The sequence below is a fragment of the Parasteatoda tepidariorum genome, chromosome 10 (assembly GCF_043381705.1).
Source record: "Parasteatoda tepidariorum isolate YZ-2023 chromosome 10, CAS_Ptep_4.0, whole genome shotgun sequence".
Taxonomy (NCBI): Eukaryota; Metazoa; Arthropoda; class Arachnida; order Araneae; family Theridiidae; genus Parasteatoda; species Parasteatoda tepidariorum.
The window spans coordinates 21,227,825-21,250,832 of record NC_092213.1 but is presented as its reverse complement, the minus strand read 5'-3'; the positions used below and the strand labels follow the sequence as shown (position 1 = coordinate 21,250,832).

General features: G+C 32.3%; 1 protein-coding gene across 2 annotated transcripts in view; it reads left to right on the top strand.

The window, feature by feature from the left end:
- Nucleotides 1-594: 594 nt before the first annotated feature.
- Nucleotides 595-23,008, top strand: part of LOC107436619 (N-deacetylase and N-sulfotransferase sfl) — a 96,644-nt gene continuing 74,230 nt past the window's right edge. Inside the window, exon 1 of one of the 2 annotated variants that reach the window (XM_016048387.4) lies at nt 595-940. The gene's annotated coding sequence lies outside the window, so the exon portion shown is untranslated. The remainder of the gene's footprint in view (nt 941-23,008) is intronic. The other variant, XM_016048388.4, reaches the window with a different exon arrangement.

Sequence of the window (23,008 nt, the reverse complement as noted above, 5' to 3'; positions counted from 1 at the left end):
AAATAAAAGTACCGTATCCATCTTTATATACTATATGAAAGTAAAATCGTCATTACATTAAAAAAAAAAAAACCTTTTATTCTCTTCGCCTAAACCTAACCGATAATTTTAGTAAATCGAAGTTATCACAATAATAATAATAATAATTAATTTTTATCAATGTCTTGTAAACTATTTCATTTTAATAGTTTTTAATTATCAAGTGAATCCTTCCTCTGACTCACCCTCATGCTGAGCCACTAATTATGATGATTAATTCATTGATTTTTCTTCTTTTTAGTGATTTCGCAAATAAAGTTGTTTTTCTCCGCTTACAAATAATTTTTTACTCTCATCTTGTTACCTAAAACTAATGTAAAATTCGAGTGAGTTGATATTGCAATTAGAAATGTTACTAAATCAATAAAAAAGTTGCGACACGACATTTTACTTGATAAGCAACAGTATCGTTTTTATCAAGTTATTTTATCTCTTTCTCCAAGAAAGCTTACAAAATAATCCTTAGCTGTCTAATTTTTATTTGGCAAAACTTGGCGTTTTACTTCAGAAAACTAACATGAAATGCTCGCCCTTACAGCAACCCTATTTTCAGCCAAGAAAGCATCAAACACGACTTACAAAATCCAGCCAGCAGTTTCACTCAAATCGAAGTTATGTGGTTGTTTGGATGTGCGGCTGACGTGAGTGATAGTGTTTGTGTAAGAAGTGCGGAATCGATAGGGATTTAATACGATTCGTTGGATACAAAATAAACATACACTAGAATCGTTATTGTTCCTGGAATTTCGATTATGTGAAAGTGTGAAAAAAGTAGTTAATATATCGGTTTCTTAGAAGAAACAAATAAAGCAACTTCATACTGGCCTTGGCGATTGTCCTTGAAGCCAAGTTGCATTCCTTGGCATTTTTCCACGTGCATTACACGCATAGAATTATTTTGGTGAGTCATCTCCGCCCTCTTTTTTTATTATGATTATATTAAAATTCAATAAATAGCATTTTATTATGGTTTTCAGGCAATAAACCATACTAGGGTGTTAATTCTTCTAATTTGCTTACTTCCTACAATACAAATGCCGGCTTTTGAATTTCCTGTTTTTTCTAATAGAATTCTTATAAATTTTTCCTTTATTTCTGTCCATTGAGTTAAAATGAGACATTTTAAGTCTTCTTATCTGTTTTTTTGTGTATTTGTATTCGAGAAATAATCATATTTCAGTGGTTCTCAATTTATAAATTTTTTTAGAAAAGAGATTAGTCGCCAACATCGCCAAGTATCTAAGTACCGAGATCCTTATTTACGATAAATAATATTTGGAATCATTCTTTATTGTGATTCTTAAGTAAAATTATTATCAATAGTAATGTTTTCTTACTTTAAATGTCGTAAATATTGTATTAGATCGCATATTATTTGACATTTGGCCAATGTTTACAAGCTAAAGCTAAGCCTAAATGCTCGCTATGTAAACAAAGTAATGATTATCGTAGGTTTTGAAAATATATAGTTTATGATATGAGATTTTTACCAATAGTTTTTATTAAGACTTGTTAATTTTAATTAAAAATGCCTTGTAGGATTAACTTGGTTTATAAAACGTTTTTCTCTAAAAAAGAATATTGCTTTGTTTTGGACAATAACAATATGCAATACCGTTCGTTTACTTTATAATTTGCCTGCTGTATTAAAATCTATCAGTATATGATTAAAGTATGTATGAATAGATTGTTGATTATTCTATAATCATATGATTCTTTTAAATAATGCTTAAATATTATCAGTGTTTCTAGATTCAAAAGTAAACGTTATATTTAGTTTAGTTCGGCTGTAAAACATTGCTAGAAGTACTTTATGATCTCAGGACAACATTCTAAAGCATACCTATGCATATATTGAAGTGCCATTGACTTGAGAAATCTTGCATACCATTATGTTTGATTAAAATTATCTTAGTATTTTTATCTTGTCTGGTGTATCACGATTTTATTTTAGTTATTTTTCCATTTGAATTGCGTTTGTTGTTAAAATTTGTGGATAGATTCTATACTGATTTCCAAAATTTTTTTTAAACCTTAATAAGGAATCTTTATTGTTTATTTGATTTTTTTGAGGCATCACAGTAGAGGCAAAAAAATGCTTTTACACATTAATATAGATTTTTATTTTCTTAAATTAATGGGGAGATTTCCGTATCATGATCTGCGGTAGAATAATTGCCAAGCCTTGGAAACTCCGGGCAGTGGCCCTGTGAGAAACTAAAAAAGACATCACAGAAAGGGACCAATTCGAAAGGTATAACTCGTAGCCATCCCCGGAGCTAACACCTACATGTTATTTTTAAAATTTTTTGCAAGTTTAAAATCTATTTGGCATCTTGGCGATTGTAGTTGGCGAAACTGATCACGATACTGAAATATCCCCCCCCCCCAAAAAAAAATCACAATTCAATATAGTTTGCAGATATTATTTGGGCAATGTATATCAGAGAAATGAAAAAGCATTTGCTTCAGAATATGACTAATGCCGAGAAGTAGAAAGTGCTAAATATTGCGACTTAAATCGCAGCATAAATAATGCTTAGAGCTGAACTATTTTTTGTCAGTTTCTGTATCACAATTTACACCCAGTTCTCGATGGAAATTTTATATACGTGTTTTATATTATTATAATTAGTGCCGTGTTTCATTATGTAGGCATTTATCGTTTATGTATAATTTGAAAATAAACTTAATAAGTTGTCCTTGTTTTGGTGTTTGTAAAAATAAAATTATTGGTATAAAATTATTATCATTGATGTGCGATCTTTCATTTTGTAAATTGGAATTGCAATGTGTGGTTTTAAAACATGTAAATGTTATTTTAAACCACGCTTGCATTGGTGGGGAAATTTCCGTAGTGTGACCTGTGGCAGAATGATCACTAAGTCTTGGAAGCTTCCGAGCAGCAGCTCGATCAAAAATATAAAAAAAATGTCACAGAAAGGGACCAACTTGAAATGTATAACGTAGTCACCCACGAGCAAACCTCAGGGGTCTGTCTAGGTTTTTCTGAGAGGTACCTATTTTGTGAAAATTTAAACATAATTCGTGAAAATTAAAAATAATATTAAAAAATCACAAAAAACTGGTAAAAATGTGTATTTATCGTTTCTTACGGGATACAGAAATAAAATTTTAAAAAGTATTTTGTGAAGCTACTGTTTTTCCAAAATTTGAAGGTACCACTAAATGGTAGTAAATTTGATCTGGACAGACACCTGAGCATCTACATGTTTTTTTAAAAAAATTTGCAAGTTTAAAATCTATTTGGCACCTTGGCGATTGTAGTTGGCGCGTCAGATCTGGATACAGAAATATCCCCTTATTGGTAGGAAAAAGTGTAAAATTCTTTTTATTCCTGGGGTGTTTAAAAAAGACACTTCTTTTGAAAAGGTTTTTTTGCAAACGGCATTTGCATAAGATATTACACATAACTGGGAACTGTATCATTTCTATAGAACAGTTAGAAATTATTTTTTTTTAATAGTAATTTTGCCCTCACGAAATTTGGAAAAAAAAAGGCTACTGCTCAAATGGCATTGAATATTTAGATTTTAATAATTAAGTTGGATTTAATTCAAATTAAGTTAGATTTAATTCTAATTATTCTAATTTCATAATTCCAGGGTGCGTAGCTTTTTTAAAAAGTGCTTAAAGATGCTTATTTTTGATTTATGTTTTTTAAAATCCCTTAAAGGTGCTTTTTTATTCGAGGTTTGTAAAATTTTCTATCTTTAAAAAAGAGATTATTTATTTGCCGTGTCAATTGTAATTGTAAAAAAATGCATTGATTTTCACAATTTTCTCTGTAATATTTATCAGAAACTGGTTATTTTATCATGATTACGTTAAGTTTTTGAAAATGGTTTTGAATTTTATTGATTTTATGTTTAAAAATTAAGAACTTTAAACAATAGAAAAAAAATAATTTTTATTACTTCACATAGCCTAATTATGATTTTTTTTTTTTTGAAAAGTGATTAAAGATATTTTTTGAGTGCTTAAAAAGTGCTTATTTTTTGTTGAAAAATCTAGCTACGCACCCAGTATTCGAATTTAATTATTTCTCATGATGCTACCAGATAAGTTACTTTTAATCAACAAATGTTTTGTGTTCAAATGTTTTCAATATGATAAGCATACTAAACTCAAAATATTTCTCAGCATAAACTGATCTAGACCAAAAAATCATAATTATTATACTTATGTAGTCATTATATATTTTTTAAATAATTGTTATATATTATATTTTTTTAAAATAAGTTATGCTTTATTTGATTTCAATGGGATATTTTTAAAGATACTTTTAAATACCTAAGTTAAAAATTTTGATAAATTTTATAATTATGATTGAAATATTATTCAAAATTAATTGCCATTAGATTTTCAACTATATTACTGCATTAAAAACTGGCTAATACACGATTCATATAAATGCATGAATGTATAAACAGATAAAAAAATTAATTTCATTAGTTTTTTCTTTTTTAATATTCGAAATGGCAATTTTTTTTAATACCTGAAAATTCATAATAAATACTGTTGACTATACAATAACTACTGTCTTGATTTAGAAATATGTGTCCCTATTAAAATAGGGAGTAGGGATCACTGCGATTTTCCTGAAGGTTACTTCTGATTTTTGTTTTAAAAAATAACAAAACTCGCTGGTGATTTTTTGTAAAAAGTTCAAAATCAACAAATACACTGGTTCTTTCTGCAACGTTAAAATAAGGTCCTGTTGATATAGGGGAATAGCCGAAAAAAAAAAGTATTTTATTTAAGTTTTGTGGTATATGAAATTATGTCCATTTATGGTTCATTTTGAAAATGTTCTGAGCAGTCAATTAACAAACCCAAATTTTTCTGACATGACATTTGGCTTCATTTTATGATTTATGTGTATATATATATTTTACTGGACCGCAGATGCATGATTTTCAGTATTTTTACTGTATTCAGTAGTTTTTGATAGGTGTTTTCAGTATTATGTGCAAATTTTTAAATTGAATGTTGACATATTGGCATTGCTATGCCATTTCAGTATTTTTTATGTTATAGTTGGGTCACGTTTCTGTGTACTGTAAACCATTCAATATAAAATATCTCACATGATGAGGATCCGTCACGTTGCGTTTTCTTATAAGATATTAGATAAATACCATGGGGTGAATAAAAAAAAATAGAGAATCAAAAAATCAGTACTGAGAAACACTATAAAATCATGCTCAAAACTGAACGGCATATACCGACACACAATTAAAGAACCAGGTAAGTGACATTTTTAGAGGAATTAATGAATCAGAGAAAATAACATAAAGTGATTATTATTAGTCCCGCCTTCTAATAAATTGGTAATATAATTCTTCGGATGCAACTTTTTCTTTTGTTCTAAATATATCGCTTACCTGGTTAGATAGTTTTTGATTACTATACCTTTTTTTTATTATTTAATATTACTTGTACCACTTTTTTGGTGGCTATTGAAGTCAGCAAAACTAGTTTTTTGTAGTTCATCCCATTAGAATAAAAATAACATGTATATAGCATCACTTGGGTATGATGCTATTGCTCAACTCATGATAGTCAAATTTTACCACTATCAAGTAATTTTCTACGGTGCACATCTTTTTCGAGGGGCCATAAAAAACACTTTTTTCCAAAGTACCAGATTAAAGCTGCTTAGTTAGGGTGCAGTTTTAATAATCCCCAAATATATCAATATATTATTTTATGTCTATATTATTATATTTGGTACTTATTATGTAACCCTCAACATTTGAGTTTTGGGCAAAATACCTACATGTGTCAGTGACTGCCAGCTAAATCTGAATATTAAAATAAGAAATAGAATTCTTATTTTGATAAGGATTTTGAAACATAACCATTTCTCTATCTGACCTTTACTGTTAGAATATTTATAAGTAGTGGTGGAATTAATTCATTACAATATTAATGCACTATCTTTGCTACCACTTGAAAAATAGTTCCTGAAACTGTAGAAAACCTACTGTACTTGTCTAAACTGCACCAATTACCAGTAGTACATATCACCATCAGTAGTACATATTACATCAGTAGTACGATTTTCTGTGGTTTTCCTAAACAAATTTCTGTTAACATTTTCTCCGTTACCTTTTGCTTTGCAGCACAAAGCCTATTTTATTTAAATTAATAGATGTTAGAGTCATGGTGGCTCAGGGGATATATCGTTTGTCTTCCAATAAGATAACCGGGCTTAAATCCCAGCAATGGCTGGTCGATATGAATTTTGTACCCGGCACCGACGAACACATTCAAACATCATATTTTACTTGAGCCAGCAGGCAAGTCAAATGTTTAACTTAGTGCTTGTAGTTGTTTTTGCTGTCAACCAAATAATGACATCAATCAAATAAAATGGATGCTGAATAATTTTACTACAAGAATAGTAATTTCTTTGTTCAGTTTCATTTCATTTAATCAATAAACTGTAGTGCACCCTAGTTTTTTTGCTGTATTTCTATTTCACTCTAATTACCATTAGTCCCGTTTAATTGACTTTTGCAATATTATTTGAAAATTATATATTCCCCCACTTCATATTTTTTTTATCCCTCCACAGGTGGGATTGTAACACAAAGTGAAAATCCCTGAAAGTTCTATGTGCGAAAAATCGATATCAAATTATATACCAAATCATGTTTCATATTTAACACAATTTTTTGAACTAGCATTTATAATTAAATTACCCACTAATGAAAAATATCACGCTTTTATAGTAACTAATTCAAGAGAAAGCTTATAACAAGAATCGCGATATTGAATTTTAAAATCGAGTGAATGTGAATAGCCCTATTTGCAGATTCTGGCGCAACCGAAAAATTGGATTTTAAAACCTCAAAAATACAATTAGCTATATTGAATTTTTGAATCACATAAATAGGAATCACGATGCATAATTTTTAGATCGCGTGAATGGTAATCGCAACGCGTGACTTTTAAATCAGGTAAATACGGAAATCGATGTTTGATATTAAAATCTCGTGAATAAGAATCGCGCTATTAGCAGATTCAGGCGCAATCGAAAAATTCGCCAAACCGAAAAAAGATGAATCAAATTGGTGGAAGAATAACATGTATATAAACGTCTCGTTAACGGGATTTAGCAACATTTTTAAGATTTATGTTTTTAATGCTCGGTCTTCCGCTCATTAAAAACTCGTGAATTTGAAAGATCATGGTCTTGATTTATGCTAAATTCTGCGAATATTCGCGGGAAAATCACTGCTTTTAGTTTTTAGATCCGGAAGAATGATTCGAAAACCCGGAATTCCGGAGTACATCCGGAATACAATTACCCCTTATTCCAGTGGTTCTGCACCAAGACACTTACTTCTCTGTTTTTCCCCCCGAGAAAACATATGCGTATACTTTCTTGAGTGATTATTTAGTCTTTATGTACGAGGAAATATTATTTTCTTGAGAAGTATAGTATATTTACTAATCTGTATATTTCTGTGGGTACTAGAATGTTAAAAATACTTAGTTTAATTCTTTAGTTTTCATATTGTTCTTGGAAATAATACTTGTTTATTTGATTTGAATATAGGTAACTGTGAAAATTGTCTATTCATTTTTACTTTTTGATGTTTCAAATATATTACTCTTTTGCAATCCTAAATATTCTGTTTTGCTGAATTGTTTATCATTATTGCTTAACATTACGTTCACATAATGTAATTCATAAAACGAAAATTCAAGAGAAATAGCACATTTAATCTGATTTGTGGGTTATTGCATGTCTGTTGCATTACCTTGTTTGAGTTTTATTCTTTATTTATACAATTTCTTTTGTTCTGATTTTTGCATTAGTCTGCTGTATTCTGTTACTTGCTTTACATGATAGATTTACTGCTTTGGTTGAACTAATGATAGAATTTTCTACCAACTCTCAACTATTCTTTATTAGAGATGCAAGGAATATTGAATTTGCCGAAAACTGAATATTCAGCCATCATGGTGGCCATATATTTAGGTATTCGGCTTTGATTTCATATTTGTGTACCAAAATCTAGCATGCATTCAGAATATTTCACTAAGTTCTTATATTTTTAGCAGTTTAAATATTATATAATTATCTAATATAAATTATTTTGGAGACAAATTTTTAAAGTAATTGAATATTGAATATAATTTGAAAAAATAATCGGTTAAAAAAAAAAGTTTTTGGAATAAGCTCTAAACAAATTCTCATGCAAAGTAAGACAAATTTTTAAATATTCACTGTTTTATCTTACATTTTGCATTATTTTATTTTAATATGGTATTCATATGCAATGTTGAATAAAATTAAAGATGGTCTCAATTTTATTTGAAAAGTAGCGTAAACAAGAAAAACCTAATGAATTATACTTATAAATGCTTTGAAAAATTCTAAGGAAAAAAAAGATATAACCATGGAGCAGTTATTACTATGTGATATCTATAATTAATAATTTTGTCAATTTTAGTTACAAACATTCTTAGTTAAACTTCAGCTTTATTATTGTTAAATTATGTGGTAAACATCACTATAAACTAATAGGAAAGGAATGGAGGAGATCAGTTTTTCTTTAAAATATTACTTTGTATTATTCATTTTGTTAGTTCAATCCATTCGCTATTGTTTGTGTCATCTTAATAATCAGGTTAAGTGTGCGTGGTTCGAAATGTTTATTTTGATTGAGTCATGTTGCTAACAGCCATGCGATTGTTGTTCGGGCGGTATGTATATTGCTTTTTTTGCGTGTCATGTGGAAAGTTCTCATCGATCCGCAAAATAACAATTAACTTATACTAGTTTGAGGTGTTTATTGATTTGGATACAACTGTCCGAGGAAAAGCGAGCCTTTGAAATATTGCGGCTGAAAAGCTTTGATTTAGTGTAAGGATTCTTTTAAGACTTCGTATTATATTTTTGTTTATAATTAATAGGCGGAAGCTATGATTACTTATTTTGTGTTAACAAATTAACGTGATATGACGCATGCCTGCTTTTGTGTTAAATTCTTCTTAAATTCTTCGAACTGTTATGAAATGGTTCAATAACGTTAATGTGTGCGATATTTATTTATATATGTATATACGAGGCCTGTCTAAAAAGTATCCGACCTTTGGCCGGAAAAAATATTTCGAATACCTCACGGAGTGGGCACTCTAATCCACTTTAAAGTAGGCCCCTTGTGCTTGCACACACTTAGACCACCGAATTTTCCACAGCAGGAAACACCTCTGGAAGTGTTCTTATGGAATGGTGTTCAGCTCCGTCGTCGCTCTCCGCATTATCTCTTCTCTACTCTCAAAACGGGATCCTTTCAGTGGAGTCTTCAATTTTGGAAACAACCAGAAATCGCAAGGAGCCAGGTCTGGATAGTAGGGAGGTTGGCGAACGGTTGTAATTTTATGTTTGGCTAAGAAAGTGTGGATCGATTGGGATGAATGTGCAGGGGCGTTGTCATGATGCAAGTGCCAGTTGTTCGCCGTCCACATGTCTGGTCTTTTGAGCCGAACTGCGTCACGGAGTCGCCGAAGAACATCTTGATAGTACTCCTTTGTCACTGTTTGTCCTTCCGGTGCGTATTCGTGATGCACAATTCCACGGACATCAAAGAAAACAGTCAGCATCACCTTGATATTGCTTCGCACCTGCCACGCTTTCTTCGGTCTTTTAGAATCGGGATGCTTCCATTGCGACGACTGTCTTTTTGTTTCTGGGTCATACCCGTACACCCATGACTCATCTCCAGTTATCACGGTGTTCAGAAACGCAGGATTAGTGTTGGAGGCGTCCAGAAGGTCCTGTGCAACGTCAAAAGGGAGGTATTTATGTTCCGGCGACAACTTGATTACGAATTTCGCAGCCACTCGGTTCATGTTCAAATCTTCACGCAAAATTGCATGTGCAGAATCTTGACTCATTCCAACCTCCTCTGCAATCTCCCGCACTGTCAAACGACGATCTGCCATCACCAAATTTCGCTACCTCTCAACATTAGCTGCACTCAGAGCAGTTTGGGGCCTGCCACAACGCTGCTCACCCTCCGCTGATGTGCAGCCATCTTTGAATCGGTTGAACTACTCCTTAATTTGTGTTAAACCCATCGCTTCTTCTCCAAACGCCTGCTGAATCTTACGAATTGTTTGGCTTTGAGAATCACCAAGCTTTTGACAGAATTTGATGCTGTATCTTTGCTCAATTCGTTCAGTCATCTTCCGAGAAAACTAAATCCGACGAAAACTACGAATAGCATCTTACTTGGCGACCACCAGCCAGCGATTTGCACAAGCGAACGCGGTGAAAAAATTCAAGCATGTGCATTAAGGTTCCTCCTTCCACCGCGCAGTGCGGCGCCGCCTTAGAATCACTACTTTGCGCAAGAAAAATTAAGGTCGGATGCTTTTTAGACAGGCCTCGTGTATCCTTTATTTTGTATTCTTTTTTTTTTTTTTTTTTAAAGAAAATACTGTCCAATAGTTACTAATAAAACCTGTCAGATTGTCGGAATTATATTTGTATTAAAATATGAGATCCACACAAAAAATAATAGTTTGATTCATATTAAAAAATTTATCAATAATTGATTTTCTAAATTAAACAAATTTCAAGGGTGAATTATTGTTTCTCTTAGATCTAAATAAATATGTAACAAAAAAAATTACTTTTTAAAGTAAACATTGTTAATTTTCATAATTATTGTGCAATTCTCAAGTAATGATATAGCTCATTAATGAAAAAATGTTGTTAATTTTCATAATTATTGTGCAATTCTCAAGTAATGATATAGCTCATTAATGAAAAAATGTGATTGAACTTCAACGCCTGCTTGCTTGAAGAAAATGAGTTGTTTATTTTTCAGTGGTTGGTGTGAAAAAGATGTACAAGGTTAACTGTTATTTTAATCTTGTTTGCTGTAAAAAATAAATGAATTAAACGAAGAAAAAGAAATTGATGATTGATTTAATATATGAGAAAGAAAGGTACATTTTGGAGTCTGTGAGCTATAAAATTCTAGTAAATGATTGTGTTAATTGATCAAAAAAATAACTTCAGTCTTGAAATATTTTTTGAGTGGCACCCATGTACTTATATTTATGTTGATATACTCTAATATTTTATTATATAATGCAATTATCTTATATACTCTCCTGAATTTGCATACCCAAGTACAACCATTTAATAAATCGAACTTTTTCCTCTCCGCAATCGCTTGAATATTTTATACCTTCTCGTCTAGGTTATTATTTCTGCAAACGCCATATTTTCTGATTAATTGGTCATCATCTGGCTGTGTTGCACCGGGGTGGACGTTATATTTTTCAATAATACGGGCCACAGCTGCCTAATTATATGGTCTGGTTCTGCCGCTAATGAATCGTGCGTAATTTACCCTCTTTCCGAGCCAGGCACACGAAACTTCGTTACAGAGTACTAACTCATTGAGCTCTTAAATTTATGATGAAAATGTTGATTAACCTCCCCTTGGAGACTGAATTTTTATCTCAGTTTGTATACTTCGAAATTTTATGCTTCAACAGTGCAACAGCAGTTTAGTGCGGGAATAACGGCTGTTAATTTTCTTTTGCGGTGCAGTTTTATTGCTGAGTCTGTTCCTTCGGAGTTTTTAGTTGGGCACTTTATACAGTTCTAATGGAACTTTTAATCGTTTATCGATTATAATGAGTAATTTGCGCATTGTGTTGGAATTATTTCGGGTTAGGTTATTGGCAGTGTTATTGCTATTGATTTTTCTTTTACTGCAGATGTCGAGGTTGTTGGTTGTGAAATTATGGCGAAACACCGATTTTTGAATTTAGAGTTTCAACTCAATATCAGGGGTCTGTCCAGACATTTTGCGAAAGGTCCTGTTTCTGTAAAATCGTGAAAAAACTATTCATAATTTGTGAATATAAAATAAGCGTTAAGTTGCATTCTTCCAACCAGTGTCCTGCATTTGTGAATTTGTGCAAATAGGGTCCTCTTATTGCAAAAATAAGTTTTCAAGAAGTTTTTAAATTGTAAAGAGATACAAGATTGCAAAAATTTCTAGAAATCTTTTCAAGAAATTTTTGAATTGCAAGTACAAGATTCTACTCAACAATTGCTGCTACTAAATTAGAGATGCAACATACAAATATTTAGTATTTAGCATATACTGCTCATCACGAGTAACATCATTACGAGTAATTTTTTCACAATTTTACAAAAACGGACCTTTCACAAAATGTGTGGACAGACCCCTGAACATAAATTATCACAATGTTATTGTTTAATTATTCAAAGTGCAACTTTTGATGAGTTCGATGAGTTTTTACTTCGTTCAAAGTGAAATTTTTGATAAGTTGGATAAAATTAAATGAATCCGTTGTTTTGTGTTATACTTATAATTGTTATCTATTGCTGATTATTCACATCCGTAGACGCGTTTTTCACGAATAAGATTTAGGTGTAATGTTCTTATTTTATTCCCTTAATTCTCCTTGTTTCTATTTCGGTCCCAATTAAATTAATTGGAATTTTATTTCTCAATAAATAATTTTGATGCGTTTATTTTTGTAAACAACTTTTTATGCTTACTTATCAGGGTACTCCAGACATCGTTAATTAAGAGAACCTTGTTTTTAATCTGAAGCACGATGATTAGTTAGTATGTTCAGTTGTTTACGTATTTATTCTCAGTGTTAATTAAATTAGTCACTAATTATTCATCTTGTTTATTTCGTTGAAAATTGACGTCAGATACGGCGGTTGTTTTTTTAAAGTTATCTTGATTTGTGAAACTGATATTTGGAATGATGCCAATATGAAATTGAAGAGCAGCAAATATTATTTGTAGCTATTTGTTCCGTATTTGTATCAAAATTAGTTGCAGTAAATTTAAAAAAATATTGTACATACGTAAGTATGTTGTTTTTAAAAGACAGATATTTCTTCTAGAATTCTTTCATTTGGCCATCGTTATCGCCATTTTTTTCATCGATCCGATGACTATCAAATTATTAGCGGATAGTCCATTTCTTATTAAAGACAAGAATTTTTTTTTAGTTAAATCGCTTCTCTTACTAATTTTTTATAACAAAAAGAAAAAAAACTAGAAATTTTTTTTTTTTTTAATTTCATTGATAAATACAAGGAATTAAAACAAAACATTCTAAAATTTTAAGTTGAAATTTTGATTTTTTTTTTCATGTGTAAAAAAAACATTTAATTTACCATCAGATCCCTAGTTATCTTGGGTAAATGAAAAGAGGTAAATATTAGTCTTTGTATGATAGTTTTTAAAACAAGCGACAACAAAATGACTAAAATGCACAGGTGACTAAAATGCAATTATATTTGGCATAAGGCGACTATGGCAACTTTTTTTTGCCAGAAAAGGCTGAAAAAGCAACTATTTTCAGGAAAAGGAGACTATTGGGAGACTTTTCTGTGCTCCTAGCGATGCTCTTTTTTCTTCTTCTTTAAAGCATAAATTGGGTGGAAAATCTGCACCCCACAAGATAGTTTCTGAACACACTGAACTTTTTTTCTTCTTTTAAACATTTGGAAAATTTTGATTTGCAAATTTGAGTGTTCTCTTTTTAATTCGTTTAATCTGCACAGATTCCATTGTAAGTCTATTTCATTTCTCGATCGCCTTTTCAAAGATTGTTGCTGCGAAATTCTGCATGATTTAAAAAAAAAAAAACAATTTTGAATACGATATTACAATGCATGAATTTCGAATTTGAGTAATCACTTTTCATACATATAAATAAACATTAACACTTCTATAAAAATTATCATATTTGCCACCAACTTGACTGAATGATAAATGACAATTAAGTCATTAACAAAATTTTAGTTATATTTTTGATGAATTTTTGTTCGTATTTAGGCAACTATTTTCCAAGTTTTTGGCTACTATTTTCATGTTTTAGGCTACTAAAAGCAAGAATTTTGTTCATTTTTTTCTGTGGCAACCCTGCAAAGTGATACTTTCCAAACGCCAGTAAAGTAATACGCCATTTTTTTAAAATATTTTTTATTTGCTTCAGGCTGGGTAAAAACGTGAAAACAAAACGTACTGACAAATTTTGCTACATCCGAGTTTTCTCTGGATAATAAATATTTGCAATATATACATAACCTAGTTAACTCGGGATGATCAGTGAAGCGGTCAAAACTGTCATCCCTGGTAATTATGGCTAGGGGACTTGGACTTCTTTTGTTGGCTAAATTTCGGACTATTATTTTAGTTGTACTTTTATTTATTGTTAATTTTCATGAGAATATTCAGGGGTCTGTTTAGAAGAAATTTGGGTCTGTCAACGGACCCTTCACAAAATATCTTTTCATCAAAACCAAATATCTAAATACCAAATATTTGTATGTTGCATCGCTAATTTAGTAGCTGCAATTGCTGTTCATTTTTTAAAATTTAATTTTTTAAATTATAATTTTACATTGTTGAGCATAATCTTGTATGTCTTTACAATTTAAAAACTCCTTGAAAAAGTTTTTTTTCTTTGCAATAACAGGACCCTATTTGCACAAATTAACAAAAGCAGGACCCTGGTTGAAAGAATGTGACTTAACGTTTATTCTATCTTCACAAATTACGAGTAATTTTTTCACAATTTTACAAAAGCGGACCTTTCACAAAATGTCTGGACATGTTTCTTATTACTAATATTCAACTCCTTAGCCTTGTAATTTTTATCCCAACCCAGAAGACAGGGGAACTCCTGGACTGGGAGAAATTTGCCTTCGGGGAGGAATTTTTGATAGAACCAACCCGTAATTGCGTTACATAGAGAAAAAAAAAATCGCGAAAACCTCTCACGGTTAGCTTGACAGCGAAGGATTGCCAACCCATGATCCGTCTATCACTGTGGTGGGTGCGAGCCGGGTGCGGATTTCGTATCGAATGGCCATTACTGGGATTCGAACCCGGTTCACCTGTTTGGAGGGCGAAAGCTTTATCCCGTGAGCCACCACGGCTCTTGTGACAGTTTATCGTTATTAAATAGGTATGAAATTTTTTTTTTCGTGCGTCATTATTTGAGTATATCTGCCTTAATTATTGTTAGTCATTAAAGATGCAATGGGAAACTTTCGTGCTTTTCACCATTATTGTACTTCCGCAACTAAAGGGTTGGCAAAATTTTTCAAACTTTAGAAAACTTCGGTCGATTACAAATGGTTGAATTTAAAACCGAATTTGAGTGAAGCGAAGTTGAAAGACGGAATAAGAAAATGGACTTTTTGGCGTAACCAGATGTTCGATTGTTCTAACGCTTTTGTCATCTAAATGTAAATGCTGGAACTTACTGTACTAAATTTTAAAATGAGCGGGAGAGACGTTGCTGCCATTCTCCATTTTAAAAAGCTTCCATTGACATGCAAACCCCTCTTTCACGAGTATTTCTCAAAATTTTATTTTTAACGTGATTTCTGCCGTTATTTCTCGTGACGTGACAGTCAAAATGTCACTTTTCTTTTACTTTTAAAGAAATTTCTTTGTGTTCGCAGAAAAAAAAATAGCAGCCACCCATTTTTTAGGTAATTTCAACGAGTGATAGTTCCAATTATAAAATTACGAACTATTATTATTAATTTGTGAATGACCCATTCTGTTTATTTTCAAATTGATTCCAAACCATTATTTCAGAAAACTTTATTACCGAAAGAGGAGAAAGAAAAAGTGCAAATTGAAAAGAGCCACTGATTTCCGGGGCCTGATCTAGAAAATCAGGGGCACAGAATTGTCAACAGCCCCATAGTTGTTTTTTTAAACCATATTTACTTCTTGTTTAATTATGAAGAGTTCATAAGTTATTTATAACTTAAATAAATTACGATATATTTGTAAATTTAAGGTTATACTTATTTCAATTTTTGTTAACTTTTATTTCTAAACTGCTGTTTGTAGAAAATGCAACACCATGAAAGAATCATCAGAATCAAATGAAATTTAATGCAGAAACGACTTGTACTGATACAAATAAATGATGAAATTTTCAAAACAAAAGAAACAAATTAAGCGTCCGAAATCAGTATTTGGTGCAGCCACCACGCGCTGCAATAAGTGCTGCTATACGACGTGGCATGGAGTCAAACAGATGTTGAATATCTGCTTGAGGAAGAGAATTCCATATCGCTTGTATGCGCAACCAAAGTTCGTCTTTGGAAACTGCAGGACGCGGATCACGAGTGAGACGCCGACCAACCATATCCCACACGTGCTCAATAGGCGACATATCCGGCGAATAAGCAGGCCAAGGAAGAAGTTGCATGCGTTGTGCTGAACAGAAGTCTCTAACAGTCCGCGCAACATGTGGGCGTGCATTATCCTGCTGAAAGATAGCTCCAGGGATGCCTTGAAGGAAAGGAACGACTTCGGGCTGTAGCACTTCACGGACGTATCTGTTGCTATTGAGATTACCCTCAATTCGTATCAAATTGGATCGTCCATGATACGAAATCGCACCCCAGACCATAACTCCGGGTGTTCGACCACTATGTCGTTCAATAATACACTCAGGAAGGCAGCGTTGACCGGCATAACGTCTAACACGAACACGGCCATCATGGGTCCACAAATTGAAGCGTGATTCATCTGAAAAGACAACTTGGTGCCAATCAGCTCGCCAGTCTCTGTGCTCAAGAGCCCACTGCCGACGCAGCCGTCGATGATCCGCCGTGAGGGGAATCCTGTATAATGGCACCCTTGCACGCAATCCACGGCGCAGCAGACGACGACGAATTGACGAAGCCGACAATTGTACACCTGTAGCAGTAGACCAATGTGCTGCCAGCTGCCTGGAGGAAGCTGTGCGATCATTCACCGCCATGCGGAGCAGGTGTCGATCATCGCGCTCTGACGTCACCTTCTGTCGTCCAGTGCCTGTTTTTCGAGTTGTTCGGTGCTCGTCGGTCCACTGCTTCCAAACTCGCATCACTGTGGAACTGTTCCGCTGCATACGAGCTGCTATTGCGCGATAGGAAAATCCTCCTTCTCGAAGGCCGATTATCCTCCCTCGTTCAAACTCCGTAAGTTGCTTGAATTTCTTATTCTTCCGTCGTGGAGGCATACTCAGGTCTCACTAAACGTTTGCCACTAACAAATAATCATAGACTATTTTCAACGTCCCGCTACAGCACTTTATTTATACGCTTTCAGCATCAATTCAGAGGGCGCTGCGCGCGCCACGCACGCGCGATGGCTCTGAAACTTTATTAATTTGCATAATATCCTATATCCATTATTAAAATAATATTTCATTTGATTCTGATGATTCCTTCATGGTGTTGCATTTTCTACAAACAGCAGTTTAATAGACAATTCTTAAGACACAAAAAGAATACTCAAATATACTATAAAAACACAAGTAGAATATATTTGTAACATTTAGGTAGATCCCAAAAATGTGCGGGCCCTATGCTTGGGCCACTTAGGCCTTATGATAAACCAGGCGCTGTTGATTACCACCGATTTTCCTTAATTTATACTTATTTTAGTTTCGATTATGGAATTAGCACAAAGCATAGCAAATTATTACTGAAATGCCATTACTCTCAATATTAATTTTTTTTAAAAATAACTTGCAGAATATATTCTTATTTTTCTTAATCTGTTTAGATTTAAATAATTAGATTAGTTTTTTCCATGTTGCCCCAGAATGCAGTGTCTATAAAGAATAAAGTTAGCAGAATAAAGTTACGTTTAGTATCAGGCTTACGTTACTCACCGCAAAACTTTATTTCCTTATGCAACTTATTCTAGATATAGCTTTACCAGCTTTTAGAAAATTAAACTATCGCTGTTTGCTTGGATGTTTAATTCTATTATTGATCTTAAATAACAAGTAAATATAATTAGTTTCCGCTTCCATAACTTAATAATTTTAACCAAACCATGTCCACCAAAACATTCGGATTTAAAGACGTAGAATTTTTATTAAGCATAGTTTACATACTTTTTTTTCATTATTTTGTATTAATTTAGGTCAAAATAAGTAAAAAATATTATATTTTATGAAATACAGCGTGAATCATCGGTTCCTTTATACGTTAAGAGTAAAATCTTCCAATCAATAATTTTTCACATTTGCTCTTATTTAGATTTATTGAAGAGAAACAGTTTTCATTATTGGAATTTCTTTAATTTACAAAATCAATTATTGATAAATTTGTGGAATATGAGTAAAAAAGAAAAAAAGATTTTTTTCAAACTAGTATTTACTTTTTTTGATTTTATATTTAAATGCAAATATAATTCCGATAATAAAAATAAAAAAAAAATTAGTTACCAAAAACTATTAAGACTGTTTTTTAAAATTAAAAAAAAATACCAAAATGCTTTTCCTTATGATTAGCGTTAGAAAAAAAAAATAAAATAGAACAGGCATCGGTATACCATCTGCGTCAGAAGGTTAAGTAGAAATCTTTATGACCTTTTTAATGATCTGATTTGCATTGTGCGGACGAAAAACCAAGAACCTCTCAAGTTTAAGGTCACGTTTGCAAGACTCTCACCTCATATGATTGGGGATATTTAATCTTCGTCAATGCTGGCTAGGAGCAGTAAACGAATCATTAAACACGAATAAGCGAAAATTTAATTATGCATAAATGCTGTTAGTTGTCCACATCGATTATGTTTGTTCATTGTATCTATTAATAACATGTGGGAGAAAATATTCTTTTTGTTTTTGTAGGATGTTTTGTCTGTCTGGTATCTTTTATAATTAACGCCAGTGCAAATGAAATCAAGTTACTTTCACTAAATGGCAAACGGAAGATAGTATAATGTTGCCGCGTATCTAGTTTTACAGTTCTTTGTGTTGATTACATTTCCATTAAAATGCTTACGGCTGGCTGATTTAATTGATCGGATGGATGTAGATCTTAGGATGTACGTACAATTGCTTTCGAAGAACTATGAAGACTAGCGAATTATTATTGAATACGTTATTGAATACTTATTATTGAATGCTTGGTAACTTTAAACCTAACTTTTAGCAAGGGATTACTTTATTTAAGTCGATGGTTTTATAGCCTTCTCGAGGTTCTCCTTTGCATTTATGTCTTAGCCCACAGACTAATATTTTATCCACAACTCACTACTATAGGCATTTAATCCTGTTACAAAGGAAATATGGTGAGCTGTAGATCTAGCCTCACCTAACTATATTTAAAGCTGTAAGTTTATTTAACACCGTTGCCAACGCTCGGTTGACAGCTGTAGTTGTAATTTGGTTTTTCATTTTTTTCAGCTTTACCTTTTCATTCTCTGCCGTCAGATCAGATGATTGTGTTTTTGTTTTAATTAATAAATTCAGTTTATGTATGAACGATGTTTCTTTCTTTATGCATAACGCTCAATGGACCCTCGAAGACACGGGGGCCTGAAGAAATACGCATCTGAAAAAATCCTATTTATACAAATTTAAAGAGCATGGTTGAAAAACCTGATTACAGATTAATCGCCTGATCTGCTCCTGGAATAATATGCACCATTAAAGTTGCAATTAATTTACTTTTAAACTTATAAGATTTCCCAGCTTATGTGTACTCGTGGTGTATAACGGTTAGGCTGTCCGCCTTGTACCAGAGAGGTGCGGACAAAGGAGAAGAAGGCTAGGTTCCATGGACATAATCCCAAAGGTTGGAACGGTCTTTACTTATAAAGGAATAAAAAATATTAAGGGGTACAGCAACAGAGGTTCTTGAAATCGGTTTATTTCTACCTTTCCCCCTCCTACTACTGTAGATTCTATCTCTTTTTATTTATAGATGGTATGTTGTTGAATTTCTGCACTGTTTATTATAAACAGTACTGTGCCATTTATTAAAATATTTCTTTGAGAATTCATTCATATTACTCGTGTTGATTAAATCCGCCAACACATTTTGAGATAGAACGAAATCATAAAATGTTGGTTTGCCGTAGGCAACGTCGTACCCAATAAGAACGTTATCCAACAACCGGTTTACGTGACATAACTCCTGTCACTTTGCTTCGTTTGCGCATGCGCTGGATCTTCGTACACATGATGCTCGGCTGAATCTGAGAATGTTACTCTCCCTGCTAGTTGTTTTTCTGGTGTAGCATTTCTTACTGATCATTTTTTATAAGATATTGCATTCAGTATTTCCTATCTCGTTTTCCAAATCAAAATAAAATAACTAAATTCTGTAAGAAAGAAATAAGTTTTCCTAATTACCATTTTCAACGTTTATATCTGATCTTTTCAGTTTTCATTTTAAAGTAAATCTTATTTCGGCTTATTTTATTTTAATCAAATTTATAATTTTACTTAAGCTCATGGACTAAAACGTAATTTAAGATTATTAATGATTAGACGATGAAAAACCTCTGTCCCTCTAAATTAATATTTCAAAAACTAAATAGCCTTTTTGTGTGTTAATGCGTTCACTGTTACCTTAATTTCTTTATTTATTAAGTAGGACTTCGAATGGAGGTCGAATATTTAGGGTTCCGTAGAGAAATTGGGAACCTCTGCGTTAAACAATCATCCACTTAAGATTTTGAAATATCTAACGATAAAGAAATCGGTTCATTTTGGACGTATACACGATGTCCACAATTTTTATGGCTCTTTATTAATAATTTGGTTTAAATTTTCCCTTCTCGCAAAAGGTTTTTTTCTATGTCATTGCTGACATGAAGGAGTAAATGAATCATTAAGGTTATCGAAGACTCAAAATTCGTGCAAATTGCATTGCCTATATACTGTTAGCTATTGATTATTGTGTTCTTTATATCTATTACTAATACGTAGAAGCTTTATTTATTTTTTTTTTTTTCGTTAGCGTCTGTCTCGTATCTTCAATAATTATCGCCAGAGCAAATGAAATCAAGTCACTTCCAACTAAATGACAAACGGATGAAAGTGAAAAATTGCCGCGTTGTCCCATATCTAGTTTTACACCTCTTTGTCCAAGTTGATTACATTTCCATTAAAATGCATACGACTGGCTTAATCGATCGAAGGTTTGAAATATCTTTTGGAGGTAGAATTGCTTTCGAAGAGCTATGACGGCGAAGAATTATTGAAAACGTGGAAGCGGCGAATCCGGAAAAGCTTATACTCCCCGGAGAGGCAACAAACAGGAGAGGAAACTCCGATGACATTCTTAGGGCCGGACTTTTCCGGAAAATCAATGGGCTGCTTTTCCCGCTGAAACTCCAGAGAATACACACTTCGCCGTACAGCAGAAATGCGAAAACGCTGCTCCCGTTTTCGCATCGTTTTAAAGCGATTTTAGTTTTTTTTGTTTTAGGACCGAGATAAAAAGTGTTCTTTCGAGCGAAAATTCTGGAAGATAGGCTTTTGAGGCGTAATTATGTTGAATTGTTTTTCAGTTTGTCGTTTCTCCACCGTGCGTGTAGGTAAGTTTATGTTTGTTTACATCTGACCGCTGACCGGAAATAGTGAAGATTTGAGTTAAAATATTTTTTTATATTTCAGTAGCGTATAAATAACTTTTATTTCTTTCGAGCCCTCGACAGTCTTATTCATAATATCTAATATGTTAAAAGCAGAGCTTTTAACGAAGATTCTGGGTGGGGAAAAAAAGTGTGCAATAGTTTATTTTTTAATTTGAATTTGACTAATATGAAATCATTAAAACTGTTATTAACATTGAGAAAGATTAAAAGATGATTGTCCTCTCAATGAATACGGGAATAATTACAACGGGTTTTGAGTAATTTCTATGGATCTTAAAAAGTTCCAATTACGGATGTTTCCAATTTTTTTTTAAGCGAGAAAAAGTTCATTTTCTTTGTTATTTTTCTGGGTTTTCATTTTCTTGTACATTTCTGTTTCTTTCTTTTTTTTTAATTTGTAAGCCATTTATTAGAAATTATTATTTTTTTAAATTTGTAAGCCATTTATTAGAAATTAGTTGGTTTTTCTTTCGGTAAATGTTATCCGAGGTTATTTTTTTTTTGTAATTTCAGATTGTCAATCTTAATAGATTTTAAATACTATATTTTATTGTATGGAGATCAGTTATTTGTGGTGTGCCGATTCTGTGTTCCAATCTAAATTTAAATATACACCGTAGTTTTACAAATCCCAATCCCGTGGCTATGAAAAACCACTGAAAAATAAAACCCCGACTGCAAAATTTCGTTTCTGATTGGAGTTTTGACACAATTTTGTCCCGTTGAACAAATTTTTTTTAGTTTACTTTCCTACTGTTTAATTTTGTTTCATTTTTTTTATTGCTGTAGGAATTTTGTATTTACTATAAGAAGTTTTTGAGATTACCAGTTGTGTATCGCGAGCAGATATCTATTAAGATTAACATGAATTTGAACCCTTCGCCTTTAAAGTGCTCCGGTGCAAAGCTATCAAAATTTGTCATCTAACATCGAAGATAAACAGATTATTTCAAAATTATTCTATTGAAATATCTCAACATTTTTATTGTATCGACATAGGTTGGGTTGCATACATAACATTTTGAATCTTAAATTTTAAACCTAGTTATCTTATTCGGTTATCTTTACTATTTCCCACACAAATTGTTATATCTAGTACTTATTTTTTGTTTGTTTTTGTTTTGTTACCATAAGCACTTGTTGAATGATTTCTTTTCTCCAAAAAGTAGTTTTATTATTATTAGTCAGGGGTCTGTTTCGAAGAAATTTGGGTCCGTTAACGGACCCTTCACAAAATATCTTTTCATCAAAACGGACCCTTCACAAAATATTTTAACTTAAATTATTTTGTGAAGGGTCCGTTTTTAAGTTAAAAACGGACCCTTCACAAATTTGTTTATCTTCATTATTGTTTTGTTAATCTTTCCCAAGAAGGGGGGGGGGGAGGAAGACGGTCTTCCTTTATTCGTCCGAAATGAATATTCCGCGTTCAGCATTATAGGCTAAATACCAAATATTTGTATGTTGCATCTCTAATTTAATAGCAGCAA